The sequence below is a fragment of the Notamacropus eugenii genome, chromosome 6, assembly GCF_028372415.1.
Source record: "Notamacropus eugenii isolate mMacEug1 chromosome 6, mMacEug1.pri_v2, whole genome shotgun sequence".
Taxonomy (NCBI): domain Eukaryota; kingdom Metazoa; phylum Chordata; class Mammalia; order Diprotodontia; family Macropodidae; genus Notamacropus; species Notamacropus eugenii.
The window spans coordinates 339738193-339755148 of record NC_092877.1 but is presented as its reverse complement, the minus strand read 5'-3'; the positions used below and the strand labels follow the sequence as shown (position 1 = coordinate 339755148).

The 16956-nt window shown below is 39.2% G+C and overlaps 1 long non-coding RNA gene across 1 annotated transcript; it reads right to left on the bottom strand.

Annotated features, from left to right (window-relative positions):
* Positions 1-6251: 6251 nt before the first annotated feature.
* Positions 6252-16322, bottom strand: LOC140511700 (uncharacterized). The gene is made up of 3 exons (XR_011969644.1): positions 15487-16322; positions 6997-7060; positions 6252-6337 (listed from the first exon to the last, which is right to left on the bottom strand). It is a non-coding gene; the product is annotated as an uncharacterized lncRNA (long non-coding RNA).
* Between the last annotated feature and the right edge of the window lie 634 nt (positions 16323-16956).

Below are 16956 nucleotides of genomic sequence, written 5' to 3'. Positions count from 1 at the left end.
CTAGCAAGGGTTATTCCCACAATAGTAGGCTGGTGGTGATCCAGAGACTGGGATCTGGAAGAATAGAGGAGTAAGCCATCACAAAGGATTTCTATCCTCATCCAGCTAGATGTGGTCCAGAGCTAGAACCTGCTAAGCCAGGGCTGCTCTTCATGGCAAGTGTCAGTCACAGGAGAGTATTAGGAGAGATCAGTAAACCAGAGCACGTCATGGCTAGGTAGCATGGAAGATAGAGTGATGACTGATAGTCAGGAAGACCTGAGTTCAAAACCTACCTTAGACACCTACCTGAGGGTGACCTTTAACTTCTTAGCCTCAGTTATTTAATTAGTAAAATGAAGATAATAGCCACACCTACTTCACTGTGTTGTTAAAAGAATCATATGAGACATGTATATGTGGATATAGAGCTATAGAACTGTATATCTGTATGTAAACCTATATACAGATATATAGCTCTATATCCATATATATAGATATATACCCATATATGGGGTGCCAAAGAGACACCTGAGAGCTGGTGTGTGTCCTACCAGTCCAGATTTACCTCTTAAAGAGTAACTGGCTAAAAGTTTGTATTTTAGGAGATCTCTTCCTTTGACAGAAGTGGATGCTGGCTTCTTCATTTCCAAACAAATTGAATATATAGGATATATGCATATATATACACATATGCAAATTCTAAAGTTCTATGTAAATGTTAGCTGTGATTATTATAGCACGATAGGCAAAATATCTGTCAGTCTCCAAAACCACTGAATGCTAAATTTAAGTCAGGTCTTGGGTTCAAATTTCAGCTTTGCCACTTTTTACCTGGGCAACCTTGGGCAAATCATTTAATTCTCTAGGGCCTCTGTCATTTGCAAAATGAAGGTGTTGGTACAGAAGGCTTTTCCAGCTCTAAATCTATCGTTCTAGTACTCAACCACAAACAAACAAAAGTAACCATTACCCTGACGAACAAGGGAAAGGTTTGTCCACAGGGGTGGCCGAGTCAGATCCGCCAGCAGCAAACCCCAGATAAGGAGGGCTCTGGCTAAATCAGGCCCTAGGTATGACTAGTATCACTGAGATCCATGGAGTCAGGGATTAAAGAGGGGTTAGGCATTTTTGGATTCTACGCTTCCCTCCTCTTCTTACAGGACCCAAACCTTTGGACCAGGTGGGTATGCACAGCACCAGGTGCACTTATTTCCACATCTCCCAAATGAGCTAGAACTACTTTTGCAGGTTGGGAGACCAGAGGATTTAGCCCTATGGTAAGCAGCCAGAAAAGTAAAAGCTATGGGAGGAATCAAGGGCAGATACCAAGGACAACTGAATCTGAGGGAAGAGAGTAGCAGCCAAGGATAGAGATGAGATAAGATAGAGAACCAGGACAAGGTGAAAACTCAGAGACAAGGGGGAAAACAGATTGGTTGTTGACAGAGCCAGAGGACACAGAACAGGGAGACCAGTTGAAGAACATGCCAATGGGCAACTTCCTTTAAGCAATGGATGGGTTGGGTGGGAAAGGAGACGCTTCCTTTTAACCCTCAAAGGAACTACTTGGCACACTCAATATGTGTTTGCTTTTCTCAAATGTAGCCATTTCACTGCTTTTATAAATATGATAAAAGTGGTCCAACCACTTGCATAAAGGCAAAGAATTTGAAAGTAAATTGGAGGGAGGATTTCCGGGTAGTTGTCTGTCAGAGACTCTGCCCATAGTTTACTCCTCTGTAAAAGAACAAACCAGGGATTCTTCCTCTTTTTGGTAGCTTGGACTCCTTTGACAATTCTGAGAAGTCTATGGAACCCTTTCTCAGTCTTTAAGTGCTTAACACAAAATATACTTGATTATATCAGAAATCAATTATATTGAAATACAATACAAAATATTTTTTAAGAACAAGTTCCCAGACCCCAGGTTAAGAACTCCTGAACTCAATGCTCTCTCTAAGGTCCTTTCCAGCTTGAACATTCTGAGTTTATGAATGCCCTGACATATATTTCTACCTGGCTCCCTTTTTCTTTCATCCTTCTAATTTTACTTCTAACTATAAATTAAAATTTTGGTTCTAAAACCTCAAGGTGTTGTCTAAAATAATATGATATGTCTATGACTGGTTTAGGGAAGAATGAGCCAAAAGATTTTCACATATTAAGCCCTCCCTCCATCTCTTCCCCCGCTCCACTTTTGCCATTTTCCTTGGCATCTACTGGCTCTGCCTCTTACTGTGTGAGATCTTGGGACAGTCACTTTGCCTTTCTTTACATCAGCTTCCTCATGTACTCTGTAAAATGAGGGTATTGGATGTGTTGATCTCTGAAGTCCTTTCCATCTCTGATTCTGTACAGTGGTCTCTAGCATCTCTTTCTTGGGGGAGTTAATTAGGCCTAGGTAAGCCAGGAAGTTACAAAGTGAAAGATGCTAAATATACAATGCATATATGCAGACCAGCTGCACCTGTCTGTATTTTTTATGCAAATGAGTATGATTATTTGTGCAAAGGTTCTTGTAGATGGTGATTTCCATATCACCAATGAATGTAGCCAAGTTGAATTCACTTTCTTATCTCCATTTACATATTATTTAGGGAAAACTGACATTATAATTAGACATCGGTCTAGAAAAATCAGTTTCTGATTAAGTGATCATGAGAAAATGGAATATTTCCAAATAAAAATTTGGACACTTGTTTAGGAACTCCCAAGAGGGTTATTTTAATTCAACTCTAACCATACTGGGCTGTTTGAAGGTACTACTCCATATGGAAATTTCTTGACCTTAGACCTGTAGCCCACCCACTCCTCCAAAGCAAGCCTGGAACTGACATTTGGAACATATACCATAATTATTTCTTGAGCCCCATTAGAACAATATTCCTGCATATAACCTAGAACTCAAGTTTGTTGTTTTTCTTTTAGATATTTCTTCCCTGGAAAGTCTAAAGGGGGAAAAAAAGAGCTTCTTCAGGATAGTCATGAAATTACTTTTAGGCCCCTGATAATCAGTGACACACTTACATATTGGTCACAATCTGCTGAACAGTTTGCCATAAGATGGCTTGAAGAATGATTATAGCACATGTTGGAGGATGGGCAACCCATTGAGTTAGCTCATCAGTACCCATATCTTGGGCAGACATTACCAATGGACAATGAGGGACCAGATTTGAATGGGAGGAGAAAGGCCTAGGTCACATCTGAGAAAATCTGTAGGACTTTCAAGATTCATAAGCGGCTCTTGACATAAAAGCTCATCATTTCAACACCAACATTCTCTTAGCGAGACCTTATGGTTCCAAATCTAAGAATATTATGATCACAAAAGAATCTTAATTGGAGTGGGAAGACATAGTTACCAATAATTTGGCTGTAGCACATCACCAGGCAAAAACTAAAATAACACAAAGGATGGTTCTCTGGGTAGGGGAGAGTGAATGAGGGAAATTTTTGGAAATTACAGTGTTAATTAATGATCAGTCATGGCTTCAGATGACTGATAATGAGGGTTGCTACCCACCTCCTGATAGGAACTCAGTGTGCATTTTCAGACATGGACAAGGGGTGGACTTGTTTCTTCTTGGTTATAAAAGTTATTTTTTATTTATTGAGGGGAGGGGAATTAGTAATCTTGTTGAAAAGAAAATTTTTAAAGGAGGTCATTGATATATATTTTTAATGCAAAGAAGAAAACAGAAGGAAGTCCAAAAAGAAACATAAATAAGCAGGATAAGTCTGAGAGTAATGTTAAATTTATTGTATATTTTCTCTTGAGAACAAAAGATGAGATGTACATGACAGAGATTTGGGGTTTCACATGTAACCCCTTTTTTCTTTTCTACTTTACATAGGAAGTATTGTCTTTGAGGAGAGGGTAAGTTCAAAAGAAATTAAGGAAATATACAAAAATGAGATATGATGTAAATTTATAGACAGTTTTTGCTTTACACAAGTGAATTATTCTGCAGACATCTGTGTAAAGTAATTTTTAACACAGTGCAAATTTGCCCTATCCACCCATTTCACTTAGCCAATTTAACAAAGGCATACACAAAATAATACCTTTATAAAAGTCATAAAATGTACTAAAATGCATGCATATTAAATACTGTACCATGATGATAAGCAGGATTATGAAATTAAAGGTAAAATTAATGATAATACACAGTACTATACCATAAAGTTAACATACATGTACAGTATGGTGCCTCTTCTCCACTCACTGTACCTGGCTTTTATCACTGGTGGTTGGCTGAGCAACTATTTTTTTTTTATGAAGCTATGGAGAGATGTTTGAAAAGTGGCTCTCTTTTCTCACTTCTCTATCTGACAGTAGCAAGCAATATTCTCAACTAGTCTTTGAACTTTTAAAAATCTTGAAGTATTTGGATTCAGTCTTTTCAATACAAGAAAAAAATTCACTCAAATGATAAAATGCTTCTGCCAATTGTTTCATCATGAACGTTTTTGGTTAGACTTTGCGTCCTGAAGCTTTTCATTCTCTTCTGCCATCTTTGCAGCAAGTGACTCAATCAGATCCTCATCTAGAGTCCTCATTCCTCATAATTCTTTATGTAAAGTTCATGTATCGTGTGAATTTATGTGAAGAGAATTGACTGTAATAACTTTTTTAAAAAGAAGTGATATGAGACATCATCAAGGATGTGTCCAGTCAGAAGAAATGAGTGCATCATGGAGAGAGATACCAAGGGTCCAATCCAACAGTTGTACTCGTATCCATGAAATGGTCAAAAAAAGGTCTTGGCCCATTGCGTAGAAAGAAGTGGGGTGGGGTAGTAGTAGATAAAGAGTTGAATTTTTAGTCAGGAAGCCTTGGGTTCCAATCTTTCTTCTTGTACTTACTAACCCTGTTAACTTGGTCATGAACTTCAGTTTCCTTATTTGTGGAAACAAAAACAAAAAAACCAGAAAGGTTGGATTTGATAGTCTCTAAGGACTCTTCTAGCTCTAAATATATGTTTCTGATGTCATATCCTGGACAGAGAATTTATCAGAGGACAAGAAAGAGACAGGAATTGATACCAATATAGGTAGATATATCTATAGATATATCATGCACAAACACTTGTGTAGATATATATATATGTGTGTGTATATATATATATATATATATGTAGATACATATACACACATAACCTATGTTTAATGAATGCACAATACCTAACCAATAACGGTCAGCTCTCAAGTATATCTCTGCAATATCAGGTCATTCCACATTTCCCTCTGGCCGGTATGCCAGGTACCCTGCTGGCACTCTGAAAGTCATTCAGAAAATGATGTTCCTGGAGTCTTTACAGCAGGATCTTATTTGTGCTGAACTGATCTTTTTAGCTCCCGTAAGTTTGAAGCACTTAAAGCCCTGAGCAGGGACAGGATGAGTCACGCTATTCCCTCTGCAACAGAAACCTTGGCCCATTAAAACTTCATGCTGCAGGAGTCTGCCAAAAGACAAGCTTCAAAGGGCCTGCCTAATGTATTTATCCACAGGGCTCTTTTAAGTCCCAGAAGAGGCCAATTCAAGTTGTAATATTGTCGTGGAAATCATGGGGAGGAAAAAGACTTCCCTTTGCCAGGAAGGTAGAGTTTCTGATCGGACTCTGTTGCAAAAGAAAAACTCAGTATTGTGCATTTTAGGCATTTAAATCTCCCTGAGACAAATTTATTAATTAAATAATGTTGAGCCTTTCTGCTTAGAAAGAAAGAAAATTCAAAGGGATAGGAATTCTTCTTGTCTTGAATATTGATGTGCCTGGTCCATTCTTGATACACAGTTTATAATGTTTGAGAACAGTCAAAACTCTATAATCAAGATTGATTGAACAGGAGAACAGAATGCAAGTGACAGTTTTGATTCATCAAACAGACTTTTAATTTTCCAAGCATCCCAGAGAAGAAATTCCCTAAAACCAGCCAATCTTTTTTAATCACTTCCTGTAAGAATTTTCTTTTCATATCCATCAAAGGTAAATTCAAGAAAGTTAGACTTGCTCTTCTGGAATTGCCCTCAGAGCCAGAGGCAGCCTACCTGGAAAATCCTGCGACCCTGCAGCCCCCTCCTCCCATAAGTGAGGTGTCCATTTTGGAAACAGGTCTCCTCCCAAGGTCTCCATTTTGGGCACAGGCTCAGGTCAGTCATTTTTCATTCTTCTCCCCTCTCTGCATCAGACTTTCTAGACTTTGGCACCAGAACCCAAGAGTATCTTCCTCCTCCCCCTTTCCCCCCAACCCCTCTCCCACCTTTTTGATGTCTTTCCTTATTAGAATATAATCTCCTTGAGAGAAGGGAGTTTCTTTCCCTTGGCTTGTATCTGTATCTTCATTGCTTGGCCTGCGTAGAAAGTAAATAGCTTAATATAAGTGTATTGCCTTGCTTTGCAACAGTTCTATTAATTGGATTAATCAAAGAAATTCTTCCTTCTCTAAGACTGACCATTACCCTAATCAATCTCAAGAAAGCTTCCTTCCTCAGGCTCCTCCCCTTAGAAACTGGTTAGGCCTTCAGAAAGAGGGATGTTTCAGGACTTTCAAGCAGGACGCCATGCTCCTAGGTCTTGATTATGCACAGATAAGACCAAGGACATCAGACTAATGTAGTATCTCAACATTTTGTAATATACAGCCCAGAGAGATAACACAGGGGCAGAGTTTTGTACGCATCCATACTGCATAATGTTCCTCTATCTTTCTGATTGATATGAGAATGGATCCAGCATCTGGAAGCATTGGGAAAGGTGAGAATCACCAAATAATGACACCGGAAGTCCAATGATGCAGTAGAGAGTGAGTGACATGTAAGGGCTGCGGCACCTGGGTTCAGATCCCACCTTTATTTCTAATGACTGGTGTGACCAAGGAAGTCATTTCTCATGTCTCCGTGTAGGTTGACTCATCTACAACATGAGGCAATTAGACTAGATGGTCTCTTTCAGCTCTAAATCTATGATCCTATGATAAGACACATAAACTCTCTGGCCTCAGTTTCCTTACCTGTAAAATGAGGTACGTAGGCTCAATGACCACTAAGGTCCCTTCCATCTCTACATCTGTGGTCCTATGAAAAAGACAGAAGTAGAGTCAATAGGTAGAATTGCCAGGAAGGCAGGATTCAGAAGCAGTAGAAGGAAAAAACTCCCTAACAATTAGAGCTGCCCGGACATGGAAAAGACTGCCTAGGAAAACTATCTACATTCCCTGGCACTGGTGGTCTTCAAAAGAAGATAGGTGGCCACTGGTTGTAGAGAAGAATCATATTTAGACAAGAAAAGATTCTTCCTCTCTCCCTCTGGCTCATTCACCTCACATACCTGATCAGTTGCTAAATCTTGTCATTTCTTTTTATCTAACTTCTCTCACATATATTCTTTTTTTATTAGTTAACTTAATAAATTTATTTCAACTTTAATCAAAATATTGTTGTTATGAAGAACAAATATAGTTTTGGGAATAATAGCTCATATTTATTTAGCATTTTAAGGAAACTCTACAGTATGGTTTTCAAAATGAAAAAGTTAAAAAGGATAGAATTTGAACTTATAACATTTCTACTTTTACTATATACTAGGCAAGCCAAATAACCTTTTCTTAAATTAATTGATTTGTTTTCAATTTTCAACAATCATTTCCATAAATTTTAAATTTTCTCCTCCTCCCTCCCCAAGAAGGCATGCAATCTTATATGAATTTCTACATGGTGAACATTCTTATTAAACACATTTTCACATTAGTCATGTTGTACAGAAGAATTAAAACAAATGAGAGAAATCATGAGAAAAAAACAAAACAAACAAAATAGAAAATAGTCCGCTTCATTCTGCGTTCCGGCTCTATAGTTCTTTCTTGCATTGCTGTCTCACAAATAGTTTTTCCTTTATAGCCCTGGTTCAGGCCCTCTCATCTTTTCCTGAACTATTGAAATAGACTTTTTCTTTTTGGAGGCAATCGGTGTTAAGTGACTTGCCCAAGACCACAAAGCTAGCGTCTGAAGTGTTTGAACTCGTCTTTCCTCTCTATCCACTGGGCCACCTCTTTATTATTTCCCCTACTCCATAGTTTTGCCTATACCTGTCCTAGACCCTCTTTATATTCATAAATCAGTGAATAAAACTAAATACCTTCTTGCTGGGCTGCTGGCCTAGCCTAATACTTATTTTCATCATGAGACACTTATAAAAAGTTCCCTAAATATACATTTCTATATTATGGAAACATGGTAAACAGAAAGAGTGGAAACCGATTATTCAGACATCTGTTTAAGGTGCAGCTGGACCAACAAGAGAATAAAACACAGTGTTTTGGTGGAATGCTCCATGGCATTCATATAAATGTTCTAGTGTTCTATTCCCTTAGGCTCAGGGTGACCCTAAGTATTGAAAAATCACTGTCTGCCCTTATAGGAACAGATGCAAAGTGAAGTCAGCAGAACCAGAAAAACAATTGACGTAAAGGAAATGGACAACATAAATGAAACCAAATGATGGGAAATTATCCTGGCCAAGCGTGACCCCGAAAAAGAAATACGAAAACTTCCCTTCCTTCCTTGCAGGGCTGGGGGTGGGGAACACTGTCTGTAATGGCAGACTCTTTCAATATGTTGGTTTGTTTTGTTGAACTATTTTCCCCTTCTTTTTATTCTTTATTACAAGGGATCAGCCTCTGGGAGGAAAAGAGAATACACTGGGAAATGTAAGAAATTAAAAGACAAAATATATCAATAAAAAAATTATTTTAAAAAAAGAATTATGGCTACCTTCTAGGCAAGACAAAATTTGAACACCGAGCTAACTTCGTTGTTCTTGTTGATTCTAGTCTAGCTCTTTGTGGCCCCATTCTCGGCAGGGATACTGCAGTGGTTTGCCTTTTCCTTCTCCAGCTCATTTTACAGGTGAGAAAACTGAGGAAAATAGGGTGAAATGACTTGCCCAGGATCACACAGCTAGTATCTAAGGTCAGATTTGAACTCAGGAAGATGAGTCTTCCCAACTTAAGATTACCTGTAACATATACTAAACATGCCTTAGTTACCCTTCATAGTAACATGAACTAAAATTTCCATTCCATTATTATCATAGACACAAATTCATTTTTTCTGATTCCTTTTTTACTATTCTGCCATCACCACAGAAGCAGGAGGAGAACCAGGATTAAAGACTGTTTTATAATCTTCATTATCTTGTGGATATCCATGGCCATAAAAGTGATTACTCATTCACCAGCCTACGGGTAATGAGATCTTTTCTGAATATAGCTGGGCCGGATGCTTATTCACTAACTGATTGTCTGGTTATTGCCAGGATTGTGTTTTAAACCTCAACAGCTAGGTAGATCTGTCCAGAGTTTCTGCTTGGTTGCTAAGAACCTTCAAGAACTCAGGGTCAACCCTCTTACTGACATGCTTTCAATTAGACTTTTTTACCTGCAGAGCCCTAACTAGTGGTTTTCGAAGTCAGGGCAAGTAACAGTGACCAGGAGAGGAGATCCGGTGGGTGCACCTTCAAGAATAACACGTTTTCTAAACCACAAAAAGGAAGAACGCACCCTACCATTCCCACAGCAACCAGGTGAGGGTAGACTAGAGAAGGGAGCATGCCCAGGGATGATACTCTTAGCACTCTTCTGACCTGGGATAACGTCCTTCAGGCCTTGCCCTGGTTCTAACTCTGTATAGATGCATAGAAGGAAAAAAACCATATAAATACAGAAAAAAGATGTAAGAAGGCAGTCCTCCAGACATATTTCTTTCTTGCCCAGTCTTAAAATATAAAATATATATTACTGTCAACAGAAAAAAAGATCTTTTTTTGCCAGTTATTACTGTGTCCTGGTTTGTAGGTGTTAATTGTTGGTTCTGTAGAAATTACATTATGAAGGCTTCTATTTTTTCCCTTTGCAAGTCTCCAGTGGAAACAATCAATAAATATTATTAAGCCACGACTACGTGCCAGGCTCTAAGCTATGAGCTGGGGATCCGAAGACAACAGTCAAACAAGTCTTGCCTTTGAAGAGTTTATAATTTAGCCAAGGGAGACAACATATACATTTATGTGTATGTATATATATATGTGTGTGTGTGTGTGTGTGTGTGTGTGTGTGTGTGTGTGTGTGTGTGTGTGTGTATATATATACACACATTATGTGTACTTATGTACACATAAGCATATACACTCATATATATATATATGTCAGATCAGATTCAAGGTCATTTAGAAAGAAGAAACTGTTAGATAAGTGTATCAGGAAGAGCTTCATGCATTTTAATGAATATAACTTATAAACATCTATGTACAGGAACAAACTGAATGTAAGTAGGAGATGGAGAAGCAACTACGTTTCCTCTGACTTCTGAGTCCAATGACCAATGGCTGCATATGAAGGGAAAGGAATAAGCATTTATCAAGGGCCTACTATGTTCCAGGCCCTGTGCCAAGCACTTTCCAAATATGATCTCATTTGATCCTCACAACAACACTGAAAAGTAGGTGCTATTATTATCCCCATTTTACAGTTCAAGAAACTGAAGCATGCAGAGGTTAAATGACTTGCCCAGGGTCATACACCTAGAATGTGTCTGAGGATGTATTTGAACTCAGGTCTTCCTGACTCCTGGTTTGGTACTCTATCCACTTCGCCATCTGGTTGCCTCTAACAGATAAAATCCATTTCTTATTGCATATGAAAGTCCTTCAAATGCCTAACTGTTTTTATATCCCTCCCCACCCACAAGCACCCACTCTACCAAGGTTCAGTCTTTTCCAAGCTGAACATCCCCAGGCCCTTCAACCAATCCTCATTTGACAAATCCCATCACATCCTGGTCACCTTCTTTGAATACTTTTTTTTTTTAATTTCCTTCCAAAAATCCACCTCCAAGAAACTTTTTTTCATTCACTAATTCAACAAATACTTAATCTTCACCTGCAAGGCACTGTGTTAGATATCAGGAATACAAAGATAGACCAGAGGCATCCTTGTCCTCCAGATGCTCATGATGCAATAGGGGAAGTGACATATATGCCAGTGTATTTGGAGGGGTCCTGAGCAAAGATGTGAAACTGGTACAAATTAGTACAAGAGCCTCTAAAACCTAAGAACACTCATCAGTGCCACGACCAATCACAGCTCAAAAAAACTCATGATGATTCATGCTTCCCACCTAGAGGAAACTTGGTGTCAGGGACAGATGTCCTTGAGATCAGCAAGATCTTGGTCTGAATGCAGAAAAAAAGCAGAAGGAAATTCAGAAGAGACAGAGACAAGAAAGGAAGTGTCAGCAATTTATACTGTGTGTTAAATACAGGCTTTCCTTTTTAAAATAAGCTGTATGCAACAGAGATTCAGTTTCAAAGAGGAATTTCCATTCCTGTTCTTTGAATATGAAAATGTTCTTGCTTGTTGGTGTTTGTAAAGCTTATAAAAAATAATTAAGTTTTGCCAGTGTGTAGGTATTTAACCCAACTCACACACCAACTTAAATCAGAAAACATTTAATAAACACAGAATTGCATTATGGATTCATAGAATGCTGGGTTTGGCAGAGACCTCAAATGGACCAAGTGGTCATCTTGCCCCTATCTAGTGACCTCTAATGAGAGGGAATACACCATCTTCTAGGAGGCCCCTCCCATTTATAGCTAAGTTTGTTCTAAAGTTTTTCCTTATGTCAAACCTAAATCTTCCTCTTTGTAACTTCTACAGGCAGAGCTATGCACAGTCACCAGCCTTGCTCTTTCCTTCAGAGTCATCAGAGTCCAGTGGGAAGCAAAAGTGAAGATGCCTGGCAATGGCTGAGTGGTCTAGGCTAAGTGTTCAGAAGATTTAGAGCCAGGAGGGACTTGGAGATCAACCCAGTGTGCATTCAATCCTCCAGTTAACTTTCGTTGTTCCTAGTTCTGCTGTCCAGTTCAAAGAAAAACAAAACTAACTCTTCTTTCAGGTTACAGTCATTCTAATGCTTAAAGATGGCTATCATGTGGTTCTCAAGCCCTCATGACCAGACAACAATTCAATAAGGCCTTTAGTAGCTTTTTGCACACTCGAGTCATAGTATAATGTCCTAACAGTGAGAATTATTCAAAAATGGAAAGGGTGGTTTCTGTAGGGGATAGGACAACAATTCTTGGAGGTCTTCCAGCAGAGAATAGGCAGATGCTTATCAAAGATATCAATCATGGGAGCAGATTGGACCAGATAACATTTTAGGTCCCTTTCAACTCTGAGATTCTGTGAATTCAACCTTTCTAAGGTGTTTAACTGTCCTAGCAGTGGCTAACCATATACAGGAAACCAACATGAAAAGTCCAGCATCAGACAAGTTAGCTTTAACACTCAAGTAGATTTATGACCAAGGTCTAGAGAAGGAAATACCAGCTTCTCTGGGATGCTGAGATACCCAGTAACTCCTGGCAAAGTGAAGGAGGAGGAGGAGGAAGAAATAGTTGGTGCTAAGACAGATCTGGGATGCTCAAGTACACACAATCAGGACACAATCATGAAAGCTAGAGGCTGGATCCCAAGTAAAAGATGGCCACTCTGCCCATGCCCCATGTTGGTCTCTATCCCCACCAAATCTGCCCAGGCCACAAATTTCCCTATGATTTTTTTCTCCTTTCAACATAACCCTCACTGTTCATTTTAAGTCCATTTGACTTGTTGTAGTAAAATATTAAGAGGGAACAAAAGGCGACTGGAGAAGGAAATGCCAGCTGAGCTGATATCCAAGATTCCTCCTGGCTCTAAATCCTCTGAAAATGAAACCTAGCCCATTGGGCTATCACCAGTTATCTTGACTTGTATCTTACCACTGAACTCCAATGACTCGGGAGTGAGGCTGCTGCTTTTGCACAGCCCTGCCTCATTTAAATCCAATTCACTAGCAAGTCAAGACCTTACTCTCCTAATATCATGGGTGCTTTTTGAGAATGAAGAATGAACAACAACCTAGTCTATTACCTGTAATCCCCTACCCCCAAGACACAGACTGGCATATGACCATGAAAACTTCTTCGAAAGAAGAATGATGTAAGTGATGGTGAGAGGCAGGAATTGTTACCTTCCTTTATCTGCACCATTTTCAGACACCATAGTGCAATGTATAAGAAATTCAGCCAAATCTAGTTTATGAAAAATGATAATATTCATATAGGAATACTGAAATACACTGATTTGTGGAGTGGAATGATTGCCGAAAAATCAGAAAAGTAGGTGACCCAAAGGACAATGCAAAGACACAAGGTAAACATAAGTGGGCTACAGCAGATGACCAGGGATGGCTTTCATGTCAAACGCTAACTAGTCTGGGTCAATGGGGCTTTACTCTCAGGCGTTAAAATGTATAAATCTAGAGACACCAACCTCATTTAGACCACATCAGCCTCAGAGAAGCAAGTGAGATAAACACAGTTATTTTAATAATAACAATAATGATTTAATAACTGGAATAATTTAATAATAATAAACATTTAATAGTAAGATTATTTTAATCATAATAGTTATTGATTGGCCTCACATACAAGAAGGACATTTGGGAATTACAATTTTATATTTATTAAATGATGCGAGCAATAAAAAACACATTAAAATATTAAATAATAATTGAGATCATTATTAGGAAACTATGACTCATAGGATCATAGATTTCAGAACTAGAAAGAAACTCGCAGGCTATTGAGTTCAATTTCCTTATTTTCCAGGTGAGGAAACTGAGGCACAGAAAGTTAGTGAATAAGAATTTATTAAGAACTAACTAAGTGTCAGGCATTGTGCTGAGTGCTGGAGAAGCAAAGAAAGGAAAAAAAGACAGCCTGTGGCCTTAAGGAGCTCACCGTCTAAGAAAAGTTAAGTGTTTTACCCCAAGTCACACAACTGGTAAGTGTCTGAGTCAGGATCTGAACCTGAGTCTTCCTGACACCAAGTCCCGTGCCCTATCTACTACACTATCCAGTGCTGCTTCATCTCTATCATGGGCATTTTCTAAAGAACATAATAAATGCAAAACGAGAATTCTCAAACTGTCTTTCTTATCTGTGGGAGGTCAATTATTCATAATAACTAGGTGTGAAATTCACTTGCTTCAATGTTACTAGGATGGTATAAGTGATGCTGATAATTTATACATTTTTATTAGATGTTCTGAAATCTATGGACCTTTGATTCATGATTTTCTATACAATGTTGTTTTCTGTTCTCTATATGGAAATAAATGGTCATTTTTATACATATTTACTAAATTCATAATTATAGTTTTCTAAAAATTGGTCCCTGTTCACAGTGTCCTGAGATCTTCCCAACATGGGACTGTGTACCAGCGTCTCCTCTAATAAAGCCTTGTGCCCTGGAGTCTGCTAACTGGAGGGAGTATTTTGTGCTGCTTGCACTAGGCACCAAAATTGCTATTTATTGCTCTGTTTGTTTGGAGGAAGTGGTATAATACACATCATTAAGGACGTGATTAGAAAAAGGAAGTGGGCAAGTTACAGAGCAAAGAAGATAACAAATCTGATAGCCAAATGTTGGACTGACATCCACAAAATGTAACCTTGTGCACCACAGGAAGGTTCTCCCTGAAGGATTTATAGGACAAGAATGGCTCCAGATAGGTATGGAAGGGGTTGCAACCTATACTAGTGGAGGGAGTGCCCACGTTGAGGGGACCACAGAGTAATGGGAATATTGGATAAATATGGATATAAGGTAGCAAATGAAAAGAGCAAAGAAGAGGTCTAGACAGCACTGTGGGCAGCAAGGTGGTATAGTAGACAGCAGGCCAGGCCTGGAGTCAGGCAGATTTATCTTCCTGAGTTCAAATCTGGCTTTAGACACTTATTAGCTGTGTGAACTGGATAAGTCACTTAACTTTGTTTGCCTCAGTTTCCTCATCTGTAAAATAAGCTGGAGGAAACCTCTCCAGTATCTTTGCTAAGAAAACCCCAAATTGGGTCATGAAGACTCAGATATGCCTGAAAAACAACTGATCAACAGCAAAAAGACAGCGCTGGAAGAAATAGAACAAGGAAAGTATCACTGCTCTCCAAGGTCCTTTCCAGTCCTAACATTTCCCCAGCTCTGGGCAGAATGCTGGAAGATCAATCTGTGAAGGTAGGAGACCTAAGTTTAAATCCCAGCCAAGCTCCTGACTTTGAGGACCTTAGATGAAGCCAGTTCATCCACAAAAGGAAGTTAAGATGACACCTAACCTCTAAAACTGTGAGTCTATGAAAATTAATGCTATTGTTGAATAAAGCCTTAACTAGGGTGGAGTGAATTTTTAAGTTTTTCAGAGCACTTCAACAACTCTCAAACATGGATGCTTAGCACTTTAATTACCCCTGCCTCAGCATCCCAAGTAAGCTTCTCCCCAGGCTGGCCTGGCCTGGCCCAACCCATGCCTCATCTGCCTCCCCCCACCATGGCTTGTTATATCTGCTTCTGAAGGCAGAAGCCATTAGTTTAACTACCCCATTTCAGCCTTTGTACTGTACCTACTTTATCCCGGGTCATCTCCAGTCATCCTGATGAATATCTGGTCACTGGATTCAGATGGCTCTGGAGGAGAAGTGAGGCTGGTGACCTGCATAGCCCTCCCTCACTCAAAACAAGGTCAAGTGCAAGTCGTGTCACCATTTCTCTGATGGCGTGGTCTTCTTCAGCAATGAAGGATGAACACACTTTATTGGCACTTTGCTTTATCCAATCTCTAGTGACTCCAAGCCCTTAATCATCCCAAGATGCATAGAGTTCCTTGTTGGAATTCCACATGAAAAATTCTAAGTATAGATGCTATGTCTCCTAGCTAGAAAAAGTATTTAGAATGGGTAAGCTTCAGAAAAGACATTTGAAGAGTTCCACAGACGTCTTCTCAAAGAGACCTGAGAAAGTATCTGGTCCTTTGTCAGTCTGTAACAGCTCTTTTTTCCCCAGAAAGAAATGACTCTAATGCGCTTAAAATGACCTGAAGTCATCAAGGGCCATGGGTCTACACACTGAAAGCTGGATCACTTACCCCAGCCCCCTCATTTAATAGATAAGGAAGTTGAGATCCAGAGACCTAGAGTGACTAACATTCATTACACAAACCTAAGTGACAGCACCAAAAATAGAATCCATAGACTCTGGCTCCAAATCTTAGCCTCTCTCCACTGCCCCACTCCTAATATGACTTAGGAAGCCTTTGAAAAATCTTTCAGGATTTCTCCTCTAGTATAGGTGTCTAGGTGATGTCATAGTGCATAAAGCACCAACCCACAGTCAGGAAGATTCAGCTTTCCAAGTTCAAATCTGGCCTCAGATCTAGCTGTGTGAACCTGGACAAGTCACTTGACCCTGTTTGTCTCAGTTTCCTCATTTGTAAAATGAGCTGGAGAAGGAAAGGCCAAACCACTCCAGTATCTTTGCCAAGAAAACCCCACACTAGGGTGTGAAGAGTCAGACGCAACTGAAAACAACTGAACAATAGGTCCTTATAAGAATCTAAAATAAAACTCCAAAGAATTCTTGGCTTTCTCAAAGGTTTTATCTTTTCTTTTTCCAAATAGAAGAACAATTTGTTTTAGGCCTAAGGCACATACTGCTTCCCTAATGGACCCACAATAATCCCTACCAGATATGTTGTCGGCCTCTTTCCTAGAAATATTAAATAGAAATATTAGAATAATAGAAATAGAAATAATAGAAATATTAAAGTCTGAAAATAAACTCCCAAAGTATAAAAACCACAACAGCTCCACTATTAGCATCCTATAAGCTGACTATCTAGGATGAATCCATAAAAATACAGCTATGCCAGTTGTGATGAGTTCTTAGGACATATCAGAGATCCTGTGGATTTCAGCAAAGGGACACACACGCGCGCACACACACACAGAGTAGTAGGTTCTGAGGCCAGGCCTAGTACTCTATCTCCTTTGCCACCTAGCTGCCTCCAAATCAGAAAGACCTCAGACACCTCTAGCTGTG